The sequence below is a fragment of the Rhinolophus sinicus genome, chromosome 5, assembly GCF_057876585.1.
Source record: "Rhinolophus sinicus isolate RSI-liver-muscle chromosome 5, RSI-T2T, whole genome shotgun sequence".
NCBI lineage: Eukaryota > Metazoa > Chordata > Mammalia > Chiroptera > Rhinolophidae > Rhinolophus > Rhinolophus sinicus.
In genome coordinates, this window is record NC_142505.1 from 110,480,585 (window position 1) to 110,497,427 (window position 16,843).

Genomic DNA, 16,843 nt, shown 5'->3' on the forward strand with positions numbered 1-16,843 from the left:
TGGAATGTCCTGCCTACGAGGAGTCTCTGTTGACCTGGGGCCTTGACTGCAGCGCACGGTCTAACCATGGGACTTAGGGTGGGGTGGGGGCTCTAGGTCACACACTGTCTGGAGAGGTTGGAGCCTGAGGTTAGCCACGTGGGGGGGGGGCAACACATCTATGTGACGAAACTCCGATAAAGACTCTGGACACTGAGGCTGGGAGGGCTTCCCTGGTTGGCAATACTCCGCATGTGTTGTCACACGTGGACGCTGGGAGGAGTCAGCACTGTCCACGCCTCCACGGGGAGGGGATCCCTGCCAGCTCCACGGGAACCATCCTGGACCCTGTCTCACGAGGCTCTGCCTTTGGCTGAACGTAATCTGAGTCCTTTGCTGTCATAAACACAGCTGTGAGTATGACAGCTCAGTGAGCTCTGAACCCATTGAGCAAATGATCCAACAGGAGGGAGGTCTTGGGGACACGCCCCTCCCCCGCACTCTCTGTCGGCGTCAGAAGTGAGAGAGGTCTTGGGAACTGTTCCTAACTTCACGGTGACCTAACAACAGAAACATCTTCTTGGCAACACCCATTCTACTTAGGCCAACACCAGCGGAAAATCACCCACACCCAGTTTCAGCAGGGCTGAGCGGAGCTAATGTTCCACCCTCCACCTGCCCCACGGACACAAGCAGCACACTCCTGTCCCCCATCGGGCACCAGGCGCCGTTGGCAGGCAGAGCAGGCATGTGGGCTTCCGTCTGGCAGACACTCCGCCCCAATGAGAGGTGCCTGTGGAACCGAGCGGGGAGCTGACCTCCCACCCCAGCCCATGGGCGCAGGTGGTGGGCGCTCTGCTTCCCCTGCCAGGGTGGACTCAGTGGGGTCTAGTGGGGAGCTGAGCCTGCACCCCAAACCCACCCCGTATCACTGGCATGGACTGAGTGGTAGGAAGTGGGGTTAGTTGACATTGCACTTCCTGCCCGCCCCCAGGATGGAAAACATTAGCTGAGCAAATAGTAATCAAAAGAGGTCACCTGCTGGGTTGAAGTGCCCAAAGCGCCTGTGAGATCCCCCAGCCAGGGTGGGACTCAGCAGTGTCTTCTGCCAGGCCCTTTGCCCCACACAGTCCAATCCCCAAGCCACCAGCTCGGGATCTGACCCACCCCGCCACCGAGACTGGAATCTGGATTCAGAAACATGAACGACAGGTGGGTCAGATGGGCTGAAAACAAGAGCGTGACATTGAAATGGGAATAATGTTAAGCGGTCCACGTAGGTCAAAAAGAATCACCTGTATGGGACAGAGCCGCTTCGGGGCTGGACACAAAGCAAGAAGGGATGAGGTGAACAAAAGAAGCGCATGTGGTGCCTGTTCCCATGACCCCCTGGGCGGGGGTCACTCTGCACAGTCAGCCACGTGCTGGTGACACACCGCTTTGCCTGGACTCTACATTGTCGCGTCCCACGCGAGAGTTGTGGGGAGCGAGGAGGGCCGCGCAGGGTTAAGAAAAGACCGTAGCCATGAATAGAGTTTAAGCAGACCAAGGGACCCCCCATCAGCTTTTGTTAGTCAGATGGGGAAGCAAAGGAGGTAAAGCTTGTCAATCTCAAGGTCTGTGAAGTCTATGCACCATAATAGGAAACTGATTCAAGCCCATCACCCTTGCCTGCAGGCAGCTGGACCTATGAGTCTCAACATCCCCAAGGGACAAAACCTATATGCACATGAATAGATGGAGAACACACCATTGAATCTCTTCCCATGCAGGTTTTGGGAAGGAATGCAGCCGCAGGCAGAGGCTCTCCTTAGCCTGGGGGAGATGGGGGGCTGTGCCCACCTCTATGAACCCCGTGGGTTCTCCTGTTGGTCCCCACTCGACTGCGCCTGTCTTAGGATGCTTTCCACGTGGAAAGTCAGACCCGTCATTGGCTGACCAGCCATCTTTCTGGGTCCAAACAGGGAGACATAAGGTGCAAACACGAAGGTCTAGCAAAGTCCCTGAAAGGATCCGTCGCACAGACTCTCCTTCCTTTGGGGGCAGGTACGAGGGGACAGACGGGTAGGCGGCTGCGTGGCCACACTACATCACACACTATATACCGGTTCTACATTAGAAAGGTAATAACTGCATTACAGAAACCAAGAAATATCCTGGTGAAATATCCGGCTTGTCTCTTCTTACACAACTCCTGCTGGCAGTTTCGCTGGTTCCCTTTGAGTGTGTGCGTCGTGGGTGTGAGTGGAATAAGAACAAGGAACACTGCACCACTTTTAATACCTCTTTAATGGCTATAATCACACAATTTAAAGCTTATTTTTAAAATTAGATCATAAGTACCCACGTCGTTGGCATTTTCAAGGTCATCCCTTCTCTGGGATGTTAGTGCACAGTTTCTTGAGGTGAAAGTGAAACCGTATTTTTTTTAAAAAAGGAAAAAGTAACTTAAAATGTCTAACGATTTGAGAGATCGGTTTCCAATTTTAAGATCAAGACTAATGAGCGGTGTGAAGACGGAGTAAGTCACAGCATCACCTCCGAGGACACAGGCACGTGCCACAGACCAAGGACCGTGCCGTCACCCATGCAGTTAGAAACGCTAAGAACCAGACGAGTGAGTGACCGGCCTGACAATCCAAGTACCTTGGCTGATTTTTCAGCCAAGAAGGAGCAGATGCTCACTGACAAATGCCAGCACCCACAACCTTTCCTAAAGACTCCGACCCGCTTTACTAATAGTCCAGTAAGACTTAGTTCAATTGTAAGGAAAAGACATGGTCAAATATTTTGAGGACAACCCCAAGGTATATGTCGATAACACATATACTTTGCAGTAGCAGCTGCCGTTTAACGAGCTCCTAGTGTGGCCCAGGCGTAAGACGAGCATTTCACACAGCGATGTCACTTCTTCACACCCTCACACACACCACGGACAGCTGAGGAAACTGAGGCTCAGACACGTCCAGTCGACATCTGAATTCAAGTCTGACTCCCCACACACTCCCGCAGCCTTCTGACTGTTACGAGCGCTCCCTCTTCTAAACAGCTTTATTGAGGCGTAACACTGACACAACAAGCTGCCCTGATTTCCAATGGACAATTTGCTGAGGTTGACGTTGGATGCACCGGGCCACCATCACCACAATCACAGAGAACCCCCCATCACCTTCCAAACTCACTCGTGCCGCTAACCCTTCTCCCCACCGCTCCTGTCCCTTCCAGCAATGCGGATCGTTTGCTGTCATTATAAATGAGTGCAAGTTTCTCATTCAGACTTCCATCTGGTCAACAGAAGGACCTGGAAAGATGGTGCCTCCTTGGAAGTTCAGACAATGACGTTTGTGTCAGTCACAAACAGGCAAGGGTTTCCTGGCTCCTGTGACCCAAAGGACATAGAGGCACTGGTCCTCGAGGCACACAGCAGCTAACAGGGCAGCAGCTGTGGCCAGATGGTTCCCTCAGCGCTGAAGCCAGCGGGAACCAGCCCTTCCGCCCTGCGCCCGGGAGGGCAGAACAGACTCGCGGCACATTTCTGCAACTGTCCCAAGCGTCTCAAGTTCAAAGAAAGCGTCTTCTTTCAACAAGATGTTTAACTCCATTAAAGTTGCTCTAATGTTTTCCTTATTTGGTGTATTAGCACTAAACATTATAATCTTTTGGTCTTTAATACATTTAACGCCTAAGGTTTTGTTCTTACTTGGTGACCTACTTAGTATGACTGGGCATGCCCAAGTGCTCAGGTGTGGAATCGGGGCCCACGTTCAGGTCCCACCATCACTCCCTTGCCCAGGCCCAGCAACAGGTCACGTGCTGCCCTCCCGCAGCTCTTCCCTCATCAGCGCAGGGGTTTTTAAAACAGCGATTAAATTAACTAATTATGAGACTCGTAACTCACACCATGTAGACAGAGTGCACAGCGTGACTGGTGCAGCCCCCCTTGTGCAGTTTCACGGGAAGTTACCAGGGTGTAAACTGGTCATGTGCTGAGCACAGACGCCACACCGCGGGGAGAGGGCCCAGCTCCAAGAGTGTCAGTAAATACCCCTGGATAGTGGGCATTTGGGGGAATCTGACTGACTTCTTTATATATGGTTGCCTTTACTTAAATTTGTTTTATTTACGTTAAGCATTTATTATTTCTTACTATCTGAAAAAGAATTTCCTTTTAAAGAAGACGCACAACAGTAAAATATTAAGGCATCAACAACAACAAAAATTTGACAAATTGGATTTCACGCAAATAAAAATTTTTTTGTGCATCAAAAGACACTATCAACACTGTGAAAAGGCTCCCACAGAATGGGAGAAAATGTCTGCAAATCACATCTAATAAGGAATTAACATCCAGAACAGAAAGAACTCACAATATTCAACAAGAAAAAAGAAATTAACCGAATTCAGGAGCAGACATTTCTCCCAAGAAGATACACAAGTGGCCACTAAGCACATGACAAGATGCTCGCTCACCATGGCTGATCTCTAGGGAAATGCAATCAGAACTGCAGTGAGATACCACATCAACTATTGCGGTGATTCCTATATACATGTAACAAAAGAGAACAAGGACTGGTGAGGACGTGGAGAAACTGGAACCCCTGTGCACTGTTAACGGGACGTGAAGTGGCAGCTGCTGTGGAAAGCAGTATGGAGGGTCCTCAAATAATTAAACATACAATCACCATGTGACCCAGCAATTCCACTTCTGAGTCTATGCCCAACGTAAAGAATAGGAAGTGGTGTCTCAAAGAGATACCTGCACCCCATGTTCACAGCAGTGCTGTTCATAATCGCCAACACCTGGAAGCACCCAAGTGTCCACTGAAGAATAAATAAATAAAATGGGCAGGTACGTACAATAGAGTATCATTCAACCTTAACAAGGAAAGACATTCTGACCTGTTACAACATGGATGGACCCTGAGGACATCGTGCTGAGTGAAACAAGCCAGACACAAAGGACACATCCTGTGTGGTCCCGAGAGTAAAATGCACAGAAACAGGAAGTAGATGGTGACATCAGGGGCTGGGGGAGGGGTGGGGTTACTGTTTAATATGGACACAGTGTCAGTTTAGGAAGATGCCAACGTCCTGCAGATGGTCAGTGGTACCGGCTCCACCACAGTGTGAGTGCACCTAATGCCACCGACTGGACATTTTTATGTGGTCAAAATGGTAGGTTTTGTGTTATGTGTTTTTACAGTAAAAAAAAAAAAAAAAATTGGGGAAAAAATGAATTGGAGCTGTAACAGGAGACTTGGAGGAATTCCCAACAGGGGCTGAACAAAAGCCAAATGCAGGTCAGTGTGTTTGAAAAATAAATACAGGCCTTGCTATGGGAGAGACTGTAACAGAGGCTACCTGTGGGCCGGGGGCTGAAGCCCCCACTCACCTCACAACTGTGAGCGGAAGCGCCACAGGCTGATGACCTGCAGCGCACGACACAGCTAAAGTTCTGAAAATGTGTACCAGGCTGGGGGGTGGGAGCGCATGAAAACAGGACAGGTGTCCCCCCCCCCAGGGCCCAAAGCCCCGACTCTGGTTCCTCGCAGGGCACTGTCCCAGAAGCCTGGCCTCCCTCTGGAGCTCCTGCCACGTCCCTGTGCATCGGTGCAGCCCTCCCAGGATTTTCCAAATCAAGGTGCGGGCACCTAAGCACTGAGCTGAGGCAGCACTGGCGTGAGGCTGAGGCCATGTTCAGTTTTAACATCAAAGCACAAGGGCGGTCCCTTGTGTTGTCATTTCTAACCTCAAACACACCGCAGAAACAGCAGTTGTGGAAACAAGAGGCCGAGTGTACTCAACGCCTGTGAGAGCAGTCCTTTGAAAGGGAAGGACTGGGTACTTGACAACATGCGTGGATCCCAAGTTCAGTGTCTCAGAACTGCAAAGAGAAGAGAGGAGAGGATGCCGACCAGAGAGCACAGCCCTCGTGGCTTCCTTTGCAGAGGGGAGGCTGTGGGCAGCACTTCACTGCCTCAGGGCGGGGGAAGCCAGGTGAGAAGACACAGGTGAGAACTGAAGCCACGCCCCTGACTGCGGTGAAGCCTGTTGGGGACAGCACTGACCTCATACAGGGACTTTGCATGATTTGCAGGCATAAATCTCCCACTACTTCAAAGGCAGTCGACAAGACGCCCTGCACATTTGGAGAAGCAGAGCCAGAGGTTTCACAGAAGAAATGGTTTACCTTCGGCCTGGCACAGCAGGACTGCCAGAGCCTCATTCACAAGCTGCCTCTTTGGGGGCTAGTTTCCTACCAGGGTTTTGTCAAATGCCCTCATAGAGGCCACTGACAAAAGAATTAGGTTCCCTTTGAACCAAAGTGCCGTGGCTCGCAAGGTGGGGCTGTCACCCATCTCTGTAGCACACAACACGGCAGGGTGTGAGGTGGAGCAGATTCGGCAGCCCCAGGAAGCAAGCGCCCCATGCTGGCTGCCCACGTGAGGCCGCCGGTCTGGAGGAGCCTGCCCACCAACAGAGGGCAAAAATCAGGGGGACGATAGGGTGGCCTGCGGCAGCCAGCTGGGGGCTGAGCCCCCACATTCAGGTGTGTCATCCCGATCTGGAAGAGGGCCACATGGCCAGACCGACAATAAGACCTGCACAGGGCATTTTCCACACTTTTATAGCAGAACTGACAGCTATCATAGGAAAGGTCAAGCGCTAGGTGCTGGTTCATTTGATGTGTGAACGTGACTGAGACACAGACTGCCCAGACAGCTGGTCACACGTTATCCTAAGTTTATATGGCGAGGCAAGAGAGCCCGAACGGCCAACACGATTCTGAAGGAGGAGGACGACGTGGGAGGACGGGCGCCACGACATCAGGACTCGCCACAGCTACAGGAGTCAGGACGGCGAGTCAGGTGCTGGCGGCAGAGGAGACAGCAGATCAAAGGGACGGAGCCCAGAGCCCAGAGACTGACCCACTAACACAGGCGCCTGCTCCTTGACAAAGGAGCACGGGCGACACCGTGGAGCAGAGACGGTCTCCTCAGCAAACGGTGCTGGACGACCGACATCCACGTGCTACAGGACGAGTCCAGACAGACCTACTCCCTTCACAGCAATGAGCTCAGAACGGATCCTAGACCCAAGTGCAAAATGCAAAACCATAGAGGATCACGTAGGAGAAAACCTACATGGCCTTGGCTGTGGTGATGCCTTTTAGACACAACACCAAAGACAGGCTCCATGAATGGAAGTGTCCGCACCAACAAGACCCGTACGAGAATGTTCACTGCAGCTTCCTTCAGAACAGCTACCGCCTGCAGACACCCCAGAGGCGCAGCAGCAAGGGAGCGGATGTTCTCCTTCGGCAGAAGGCCGCTCAGCGGTAAGAGAGCGCACGCTGCTCGGATCAGTACACGCGACAACGTGGTGAATCGCCCAGGGGTCACGCCAAGCAGAAGACCCAGACGCAAAAGAGAACACACCACGTGATTCCTCTGATAGGAAGTCTTAACAAGGCAAAAACAGAGGCAGGACTCACAGACTGCAAAGGGCCAGAAGGAAACGGGGGTGGGAAGGTTCCAGGATACGGACTGCAGTGCTAGTTACACAGGGGGCACATCTGTCTGTATTCATTGAGCTGCACACTTAAAATGTGTGCATTTTACTGTGTGCAAATCATACATCAACACATTTGATTTCAAGGGAAAAAACCGTCAGCAGTCTTATGAGTCAGTCTCTAGAAGGTAAAATTTTCTCTTCAACATGAAGCCATGAGCGAGCTCGCACCATTTCCACAACACAGAACAAAACACCAGCCCCGCAGGCCTACACAGGCATTTACAGCTCGGGAGGAAGCGGCCAGGAATTCTGAGGCAGCTCCAGTCTCTGCAGACAGGCCTGGGCCATCGCTCTAAGTCGAGTTTCAATTCCTTATCTACAAAAGCAGAACCACTGAGGCCAGAGCTCTCAGGACTATGAGAACGAGAGAGCAGGGGCTAACGCTGTAAAATGGGAGCGCACTTTCTCTACACTAGCCTTCCATCAGGCCCTCAGATATTTGCATCATTTAAATATAACATGCGATTTTTAGTATTCTCATGTTTTCGACCAACAGCCAGCTACCGTCAGTCAAAGGAGACCATATACTATGTAACAACAATAGCTACCAAGCTTTCAAAAGTGCTGCTGTAAGGCCTTACACATATTTATTCAGTCCTCACACTAATTGTGATGAAACTGGGACAAAACAGCCAGGTAACTTGCCGAAGCCTACACAGCTAACAACTGTTCAGGGCTGGCATTCGAACCCAGACACGGGTCTCAGAGCCACCTTCCCAACCACGGCTCGCAACCAGCCTCAGCAGTACACGTTCGTTAACGCAGAATTGCTTGGTTTTTACTAGACACTCGGATTTTTATCACCTTTATTTCTGAGAGAATGCATGTCTTCTTGTCCAAATAACCAACTTCCGAGCATTAAAACAAGTGACATGACCTGCGTTAAGAAGTCCAAGAGTATTTCAAGTTTTATTTATTTATGCTACTTGCAAAAGGACCAGAAACTACAGACTTCTTTTCCAGCTCTGCAAACACTACGTCAGGCAGAGAATTCACTGTGGTTCCCATCACTGCAGTCGACAGAGCTTCGGAAACTTTCTGTTCGTGCTGTGGGCACTGACCCTGCGCCCACCTCGTCCAGCCTGGCACGATGCTCTGGTGCTGGACTCAAACCCCACTGTAGGGCAGATTTCCACTTGGTTCCACCAGCACTGCGGTGTATTGGCCTACAAGATGACTTCAGTTGTATTCAGTTAATGCTGCAAACTCAATCCGACAGCATATCCCAATAGAAACAAGCATAGATGGTCACATCGACAAGAATGACAGGGCGATGTATGTCCCAGAAGACGTGACTGGAAATGGAGCCCAAACGTGGCCTTTGAAGTATCCAACTTCCCCCCAGAGCTGGGCCCGCAGCACAGACGGCTGACCTGTCACATGGGTCCCTCAGGCCCCGGCGTGATTCATACGTAGGTGGGACGCCAGTGCACACATCAGGACCCATATTCCCAACTAGACTTCACGCTCTTAGAAGACCGGGTCAGGTCTACGGAATCTATATTCCTCCCAAGATTCAAATATTTGATGCGTGGGATCTGACTCTCGAATCCAAATGATAACTCACTTCTTAGACGTAAGTTAATTCAAAGAAATTATTTCAACGGAAAATAATGACAATAACCTCACCATGATTCGTTAGGAAGCTGCTTGAGGTCTGACCTGAGAAGCACACCAGGCTCTAATCTCTCGGCCCCCACTGCCCCACCTCTACCCCAGCCTGGTCTGAGCTTCCTTCAGCCGTCACCTGCATTACCGACGGTGGCTGCCCACCAGGCCACCCAGCTTTGGCTCTCAGGCCCATAAACATTGCCAGCCCGGGAGCCGTGGTCACCCTGTAAAGAGTCAGATTGCATCACATCTCTGCTCAAAACTCTCCGCTTATTAGTCCAAGTGGCTTCCCATCCCCAGTCCTTACTGGGCCTGTGACAAGCCTCTATGACTGGGATCCTGTGCCCTCATCTCTCCCACTGCCCCTCACTGGCCCCACTCCAGCCACAACGGCCTTGCTGTTCATCCCCAACCATGTTCCCACCGCCTGGAGCACTCCCATCGGGGACCGGCTCAGTCCCGGCTTCGGCCAGTCTCTGCTCAAGCTCACCGCATCAGTGGGGCTTCCCTGTGCCTCCCAGCCCGCCCTCGCCAGCCCCCGTGTCACCTCCAGGACTGCACAGTCACCGCGGGATTGGCTCGTTGTCTGTCTGTCTGCACTAGGGTGCAAATGTCTAGAAGGGAGACGGGACCGGTTATCACAGCTGTAGCTTCGAGGCTGAGAACAGTGCCTGGCATACGTGGTGTGCTAACAAAACCCAGAGAAACACAACTGGCCCTGATTTCATAATTCATGGAACTGGGTAACAGGTAAAGAAGGACTCATAATACTCTTCTCTCTACTTTTGGAAGTATTTAAAAATCCCTTTATAACAAGTTAAAAGAAAAAAAAAGCTAAAGAGCCAAATCTCTGACATGTGACCACGGCCAGGACACAGGAAACAGGGAACAATGACAATAATACAGAGGAAATAAGGACAAGTAAACTCTGACACACAAAGGGGCTGCTGACCGCCCTGGCGGTGCACAAACAGGCAAGGGGAGGCCTTCTTCCATTAGAGGCGGAAGTTCGGTGCGACTGTTTTTGTTTCCATCCATGTTACACATTTGTGTTACAGGATTAACTCGGTCTCGGTCTCAGGAGGGAGTTCGTGACTAACACAGCAGCCTCTTGCCCTCGGTCCCATTACCCACGTCCATCTTTCTCCCTCCTTCTTTTCAGCTGAATCTTCTGGTGTTCCCTCCGAGGGACCTGCAGTGACAGCCCGACTGTTCAGTTTGGACATCCTCTACCGGCGTCCGGCTCTGGCAGGAGGGGACACATAGTCTCTGTCCCGCTGTGGCCCCATTACACAGCCACGCCCTCTCATCCCACACCTTCTCCAGAAGGCATGTCATCGTTTCAACCAGAGCAATGTTCAATGTTTGCAGAAATCGTCATCACCGTCTACAGCTATTCACAGCTGAGCCTGGTAGGACTCCGTCGTTATTTTTTGTTTCCCGCACACGTTTACTTTCCCTGTAACTAATAACTTGGGTTTTCACTTGCTTTGCTCTCCATGGACTTATCACCAATCCAGCCCAACTGTGCTGACTACCTGAATTTCCTCTCCAGATTTCTCGTGCTTCGGGTGCTGGTCAATTTCATCTTCCCCTCCAAATCTCTTCGAGGGGCCTTTTGGCCAGCGGAGGTCACATGTCTGGTGCCCATGCCTGGTGCCCTGCTGACATCCTAGCCGCTCCATCTCATCCAGTGGTTCTTTTCACCTCTCTTTGGAGGAAAACCCTGTCTCTCTAGCTGTCTTTCTAGATTCACCATCTCATTTTGGGAGAGCACGCCTGCCAGTCACTTCCTTAAAGGACATCAGAGGCAAGTTTTTGGAGCATGTCTGAAAATACCCTTATCCTAGCCTCCTTTGCCTGATTCATGATTGAAAATGTTCTCCTTCAGAATCCCGAAAGCCATGCTCTCTTGTCTTTCAGCTTCCAGTGTTGCTGCAGACGGGTCTCTGGGCTATTCTGCTTTATCCTGCGATGGGCTGTTGGTGGCTGTTTTTATTCTTTCTCCAGAAGCTAACGCAATCTTCTCTGACCCAGCTGAAATTTCACAACAACGTGCCTCGGAGTGGGTGTGTACGTGTCCCTCTCCATCTGAACCCTCCATTATCCAAATTCTGGAACCAGCAGCTTCAGAGGCACTTCCAAGTAAACCCCGTGTTTCCTAAACCCGCACCAGTCACCGCCGGAAGGTCGACGCCCCTCTCTATCCTAACTTGCTCCCCACACACTATATATCCGAACCGGCAGGTGACAGAGCAGGAGAGTGGAGCTTACCTACATTTCATCCTCGCTGCTGGCTACTCAGTGCTCCTTCTACACAGAAAGTTTGGTTTCCAGGAAGTTATCTTACACCATTTTGCGGATGATTTCACCCCATTCTTTCTTACTGAAAACTCCTATTATGCAGCTGTCAACCTCCTGATCTGACCCTTAATTTTCTTCTTTCTCTCATTTTCCATCTTTTCGCTTTTTCGTTCACCTTCCTAAGTCCCCCAGCTTTATCTTTCACCCACAAACTGGGTTTCTTATTTCTGCCATTGTGTTTTTCCTATCCAAGAGATTTCGTTCTGGTTCTTTGAATTTTTCGGAGGGCATGCTGTTCTCATGCCAGACACATGCTATTTTCTCTTATGTCCACATACACACTGGTGACAGTGGCTTTTTCAGCCTTCTTCCTGCACATCCTCCACTGCCAAGTGTGGGCTATGGTCCCCACCTTCCAAGTCAGAGGGTTTCTTCACCAGTCTCTGGGTATCTGTTCCTATTTGGGGGCTGGGAGAGTAAAAGAACTTGGAAGCTTTGGACCTTGGGAGGGGGTTATCACTTCTGAACTTCAGTAGCAAGTGACGCAGTTGGGCCTCCTCACGGGGACCCTTGAGGTCACTATTTTAGGTCTTTTCTCTTGGGCTAGCTACTCACATTCTGCAAAGGCTCTTCCGTTCTCCTGCGTGGAGGGAAGCTTCACCCCGCGGTCTTCTTAGAGCAGGGCACACTCCCCATTCAGGTGTGCTGCTGTTTCGGGTTCTCTGAACAGTTACAGAAACTCCCCACCCCTCGGTTAACTGCAGGAAGTATTGAGTTACTGTGTCAGTTATCATTAGGCCTATCTGCTGACAAGTGTTTGGAGAACCACCAACCCTGGCGGTAGCCAGAAACCTACAAAGTAGGTATGAAACTAATGAATACTTTCTGAAAAGAAAGAGAAACAATTTTAAAAATTGAAACTGAAGATTTTTTTTAAACGAATAACTAGCTGCATTTGTTTCCGTAGTCGCAATAACAAGTCTCTTTCCCACGAAGGGCACTTCAGCCTTCAGACCTTTCGGAAAGAGAATCACCCACACCCGTGGTGAATGTGAGGTAACAACAATAAACTGCATGACCAGTGTCAGCCAACTGACATGCTGCTCTTCTGCCACCTGTCCCTTCCATGCCAGCGTTCCCTGGGATTGCGTCCGTGGACTTTCTCTCCAAGAACACATCCCATCCAGGATGGCCCACAAACACCGCAAATTCTACCAGTGTAAAGAAGCGTTTTTGCCCCTCCCAGGGCAGACCTGCTCCAGCATTCCTCACGGCAGCCACCAGCTTCAGTCACCCCAGCAAGAAATCTCGGTTCCTTTTTCCTCTCCCTTTTCCCGCAACCCACAGAGCGCCACTGACGTTCTCCAGCTTCTTTCCACCCGACACCCGTCTCCACTCTCTTGGCCACTGTCCTGGCTCCTCACCCTATGTGACTGTGCCCAGTTTGTCTCCATCTCCCCATACCCTGGCTCCATCCTTGTTCTCACTAGTGAAACACAGCTCTATCGCATCCCACCCAAAACCGGGACTGCTCCTCGCAGATGGATAAAAGTCCAAACACCCCAGCACGGCATTCAAGGCCCTTCCCTTCCCAGGCAGAAACCTCTTTCCAGCCTCAGCTTCTGCCCCAGTCCTCAAACTCCATCCCAGAACTAATACGAGGACTCTGCCCGCGACGTCCATGCACTTGCATGTCCCTGCATGTCTTGCTGCCTCCTCCGGAAACATTCTCCCACCCCTCATTCGCTCTGCGATGCCAAATTCCTACATCGTCTCCATCATGGAAAACTTCTCCAACACCAAGAAGCAAATAAACCTGGCTGCTCCCTCTTTCTTCACCAGTCACACTGTATTACAGCCAGGTGACCACACCACCAGCAGCTAGCCCAACCTGGCTTCTTGCAAACGATTAGATGCTCACTGTTTGCTAAATTGATGAACCAGGCGCTCACTGAGTCACAGTGAAGAGTCCTGCTGGCCTGAAAATATCAGGCCGGGGCGGCCAATTAGCTCAGTTGGTTAGAGTGTGGTGCTGATAACACCAAGGTTGCTGGTTCGATCCCCGCATGGGCCACTGTGAGCTGTGCCCTCCTTAAAAAAAACACACCAAACAAAGCCCAAAAGAAAAACATCAGCCCAAAGTCCAGTAAACTAATCTGCACCAGGACTACACACCCGTGCAATTGCACGCAGGCCCTCTGTAAACTCACAGAAGTCCTACCACTTAACAATTTCCTAATGTGCCTGTTTTCGCTCCGTTCTCACCCAGGCACCCGCCCTGACTCACATTCCCAACACCAGATGTTCACAGAGAAGGGCTAACCTGTGTCTGGCCGGGGGGCAGGTGAGGACCCGCTGAGCTGTTTCCCAGCGGCGCTCAGCCTGCACCCACACTTTAGGGGACAGTACCCTTCAAGAAGCAGTTGCATCGGCCCTGCTTACAATTCACACTCTCCTGCACCCCGGGTCCGCTGGGTCGCATAAAATAAATAATTTAACCATCACGGGCACACTGCGGCCTGTTGTGTTCCGTGCCAGACAGAACCCCGGCTCGAGCCAACGGTCTGTCAGTGATGACTTGGTGGCCAGGAGCCCAACTACAAGATATAAGTTCTACTGTTCGGACTAATACATGGCTTCCTCTCGCCCAAGAGGCAGAACCGAGCAAAGAGTCATTTGAGTGATGCTCTGCCACCACCCGCCTGTGTCCGCTGGCTCTGCCGTTACTGGTCTGTGGTCAGCAGGATGGGAAGCCAAGTTGGGGCGACAGGGAAATGACCACAGCCTGGGTGAGCCACCGAACTGGAGGGCCGGGGCTCCCTCTGCAAGGAGCTGGGTGGAGGAGCCTGTGCCGGGCGCGTCCAGCCCACTGGTCCCCAGGCAGGGACACTGGTGAACACTGCGGCATCTCTGTCGCTCAGAACAATGACTGATTTTCCTTCCAGACTCCCGAGCGGCCGAAGGACACCACCGACAAGCGTGCCAGGGGACACCCCACCCGCTGCCGTCCCTCAGCAGAGCCGGCGTGACACAGACCGGGCGGGGCCCAGCCCACCGCGGCGGCGACCCGTCCCGAGGGTGGTGGGCATCGCGGCGGGCGCCCCGTGCGCCGTCCGGGGTCTCCCTCATCCTGGCGAGGACGGGGGCTCAGAGAGGGTGGGAGCCGAGCCAAGGTCACACAGCAGCCGCGCCAGACCTGCCGGGCGGTCTAAGGGAGCAGGGACCCACCCCGCCCGCCGCGCCCCACACCGCGCGCCTCCACCGCGGCGCCTCCACCCCGGCGCCCCACCCCGCGCGCCCCTCACCCCGCGCGCCCCACCCCGCGCGCCCTCACCCCGCGCGCCCCTCACCCCGCGCGCCCCTCACCCCGCGCGCCCCTCACCCCGCGCGCCCTCACCCCGCGCGCCCCTCACCCCGCGCGCCCCTCACCCCGCGCGCCCCTCACCCCGCGCGCCCCTCACCCCGCGCGCCCCTCACCTAGCCGCCGCCGCCGCTGCCGCCTTGCGACCGCGGACCCTCAGAGGCCGCCCCTCCGCCGGCCCCGCCCCCGCCCCCGGCTCCGGAGCCCTGCCTCCCGGTCCTCTTCTCGCGAGAAGTCGTGGCCGGCGGAGGGGCCACGAAGGCCGAGGGGTGCCCGTCCTCAACGCGCCTGCGCCCTCCGCACCTCCGCCCGTCCCTCCCCAGCCAGTGCCATGTGGCGCCGTATTTACGACCCGAGGTGGACCCGCCCCCGGCCGCCGGGAGCCCCGCCCCTTTCCCAGAAGCCAATCCTGTTCCGCGGGCCCTGGCGTTGGCTCCGCCTCCAGCGGGAGCGTCCCACGCGGCTGACAGGCAGGCTGCCTCGCGGTCGGAGGCCCGCGCGGCGCTGGCGCAGGTACGGGCCAGCTACCCCACACTTAGGCAGCGCCTGCTGTCGACCGCGCCCGTTCGCGAGCTCCGACGGCTTGCTCCGCAGCCGGGGCTCGCTGTGCCACCTTGGAAAGCAACTGAACCTTTCTGAGGTTGTTTCGGGGTCCGTCGCCTTGCAGGGAGTTAGAGAGCCCAGTTGAGACGGTGCCTGTAAAGCGCGTGGCAAGGGGCGCTGGTGGTCATTGCTCTTAGTATCAGAGGTTTTTTTAAATTGTGGCAAAATGCACATAACTTCAAAGTTACCATCTGAACCATTTGTAAGCGTACAGTTCAGTGGCAGCAAGTGTATTCACATTGTGCGTCCACAGAACTTTTTCAGTCAGTGATGTTTTACGTGGGTCCTCCCAGTGGGCAGCGGGGACTGCCTAGGGATGGAAGGCAGGCTTCACCGAGGGGTTCCTGCCTGCAGGGCCCTGGGGACACCGGAGTGGGGGGGACAAGGCCCCGGCCTCCTGGAGCTTCTATTCGAAAGGGGAAGGACAAAAAAACACCAAGTACACCGACCTCTCCTTTGCATTAGGTCCCCTTTGGCGTTAGATCACGGTCAGGCCAGCGCCCTCTACCCTGCCCCCAGCGAACCTCTCAAAGCCCTGGTCTCCTCCCGGGGCCTCCGTCTCCCTAAGCTCCCTGGGAAGAGGTTTCTCTAGCAGGCAGGCACCTGGACAGCAAAACGCAGGAGCACTCAGGGAGATGCCAAAATAGCGAGGCATTTGTCAAAACTCATAAAACTGTACAAAGGGATCAATTTTGTCATATCTAAATTATACCTCCATTTAAAAGCCTTTTAAAATGTAACTTCCCCCAGCCACGATTTTGCTAAGTATGGCGAACTAAGTGCGGAAGAAGTGGGTGCGATGAAGGTACAGTGAAATCGTTTCCCCAGCAGACCTGTGCTCAGAGGTGCCCAGCTCGTGTTTCTGCTGGGCCGACAATTCCCACACTATCCTCTGAAATGGTGGCCTGCGGCAAGGGTTGTGGGTGACCATTTGATAAGATCAAAGGGTTCCCTGGTCAAGTAAGAGTAGGACACAGAAAACAAAATTCTGGTGTGTAATTATAGCCAGACTTCTGGCCCTGTGCCAGGAGAAAGCATGTTGTGAACTTTAAAGTTTGCCCATGTGCTCCCCAGCACCAGGGAGGGGTGACAAAGGTTTGTTTGAGTGAAACAGGGCTTCAGGTGCTCAGGAGCCAGAATCTCACCCTGAGAAAGGCTCCTTGGGAATTTGAACAAAGCTCCAAGGCCGTTTGGTGTATGCCAGGACAGGCTCAGGTCGTGGCCGCCGGCCTGCAGCAGAGAGGACCTGGAGCTGAGAGAAAGACCACCACTTTAAGTAAGGGAGCCACTGGGTCATGGGGGACGGGTCCCCCTTTGGGGTGATGAAATGTTTTGTAACTAGACAGAGTGGTGTTTGCACAACATTGTGAATGTGCAAAATGCACTGAATTGTTCACTTTAAAATGGTTT

At 53.0% G+C, this 16,843-nt stretch overlaps 1 protein-coding gene across 2 annotated transcripts in view; it reads right to left on the reverse strand.

Moving 5' to 3' along the window:
- The window catches only part of CHST12 (carbohydrate sulfotransferase 12), a 24,417-nt gene extending 9,317 nt beyond the window's left edge, over positions 1 to 15,100 (reverse strand). Inside the window, exon 1 of one of the 2 annotated variants that reach the window (XM_074314002.2) lies at positions 14,947 to 15,100. The gene's annotated coding sequence lies outside the window, so the exon portion shown is untranslated. Of the gene's footprint in view, positions 1 to 4,878; positions 4,941 to 14,946 lie in introns of those variants that run through there. The other variant, XM_074314003.2, reaches the window with a different exon arrangement.
- Between the last annotated feature and the right edge of the window lie 1,743 nt (positions 15,101 to 16,843).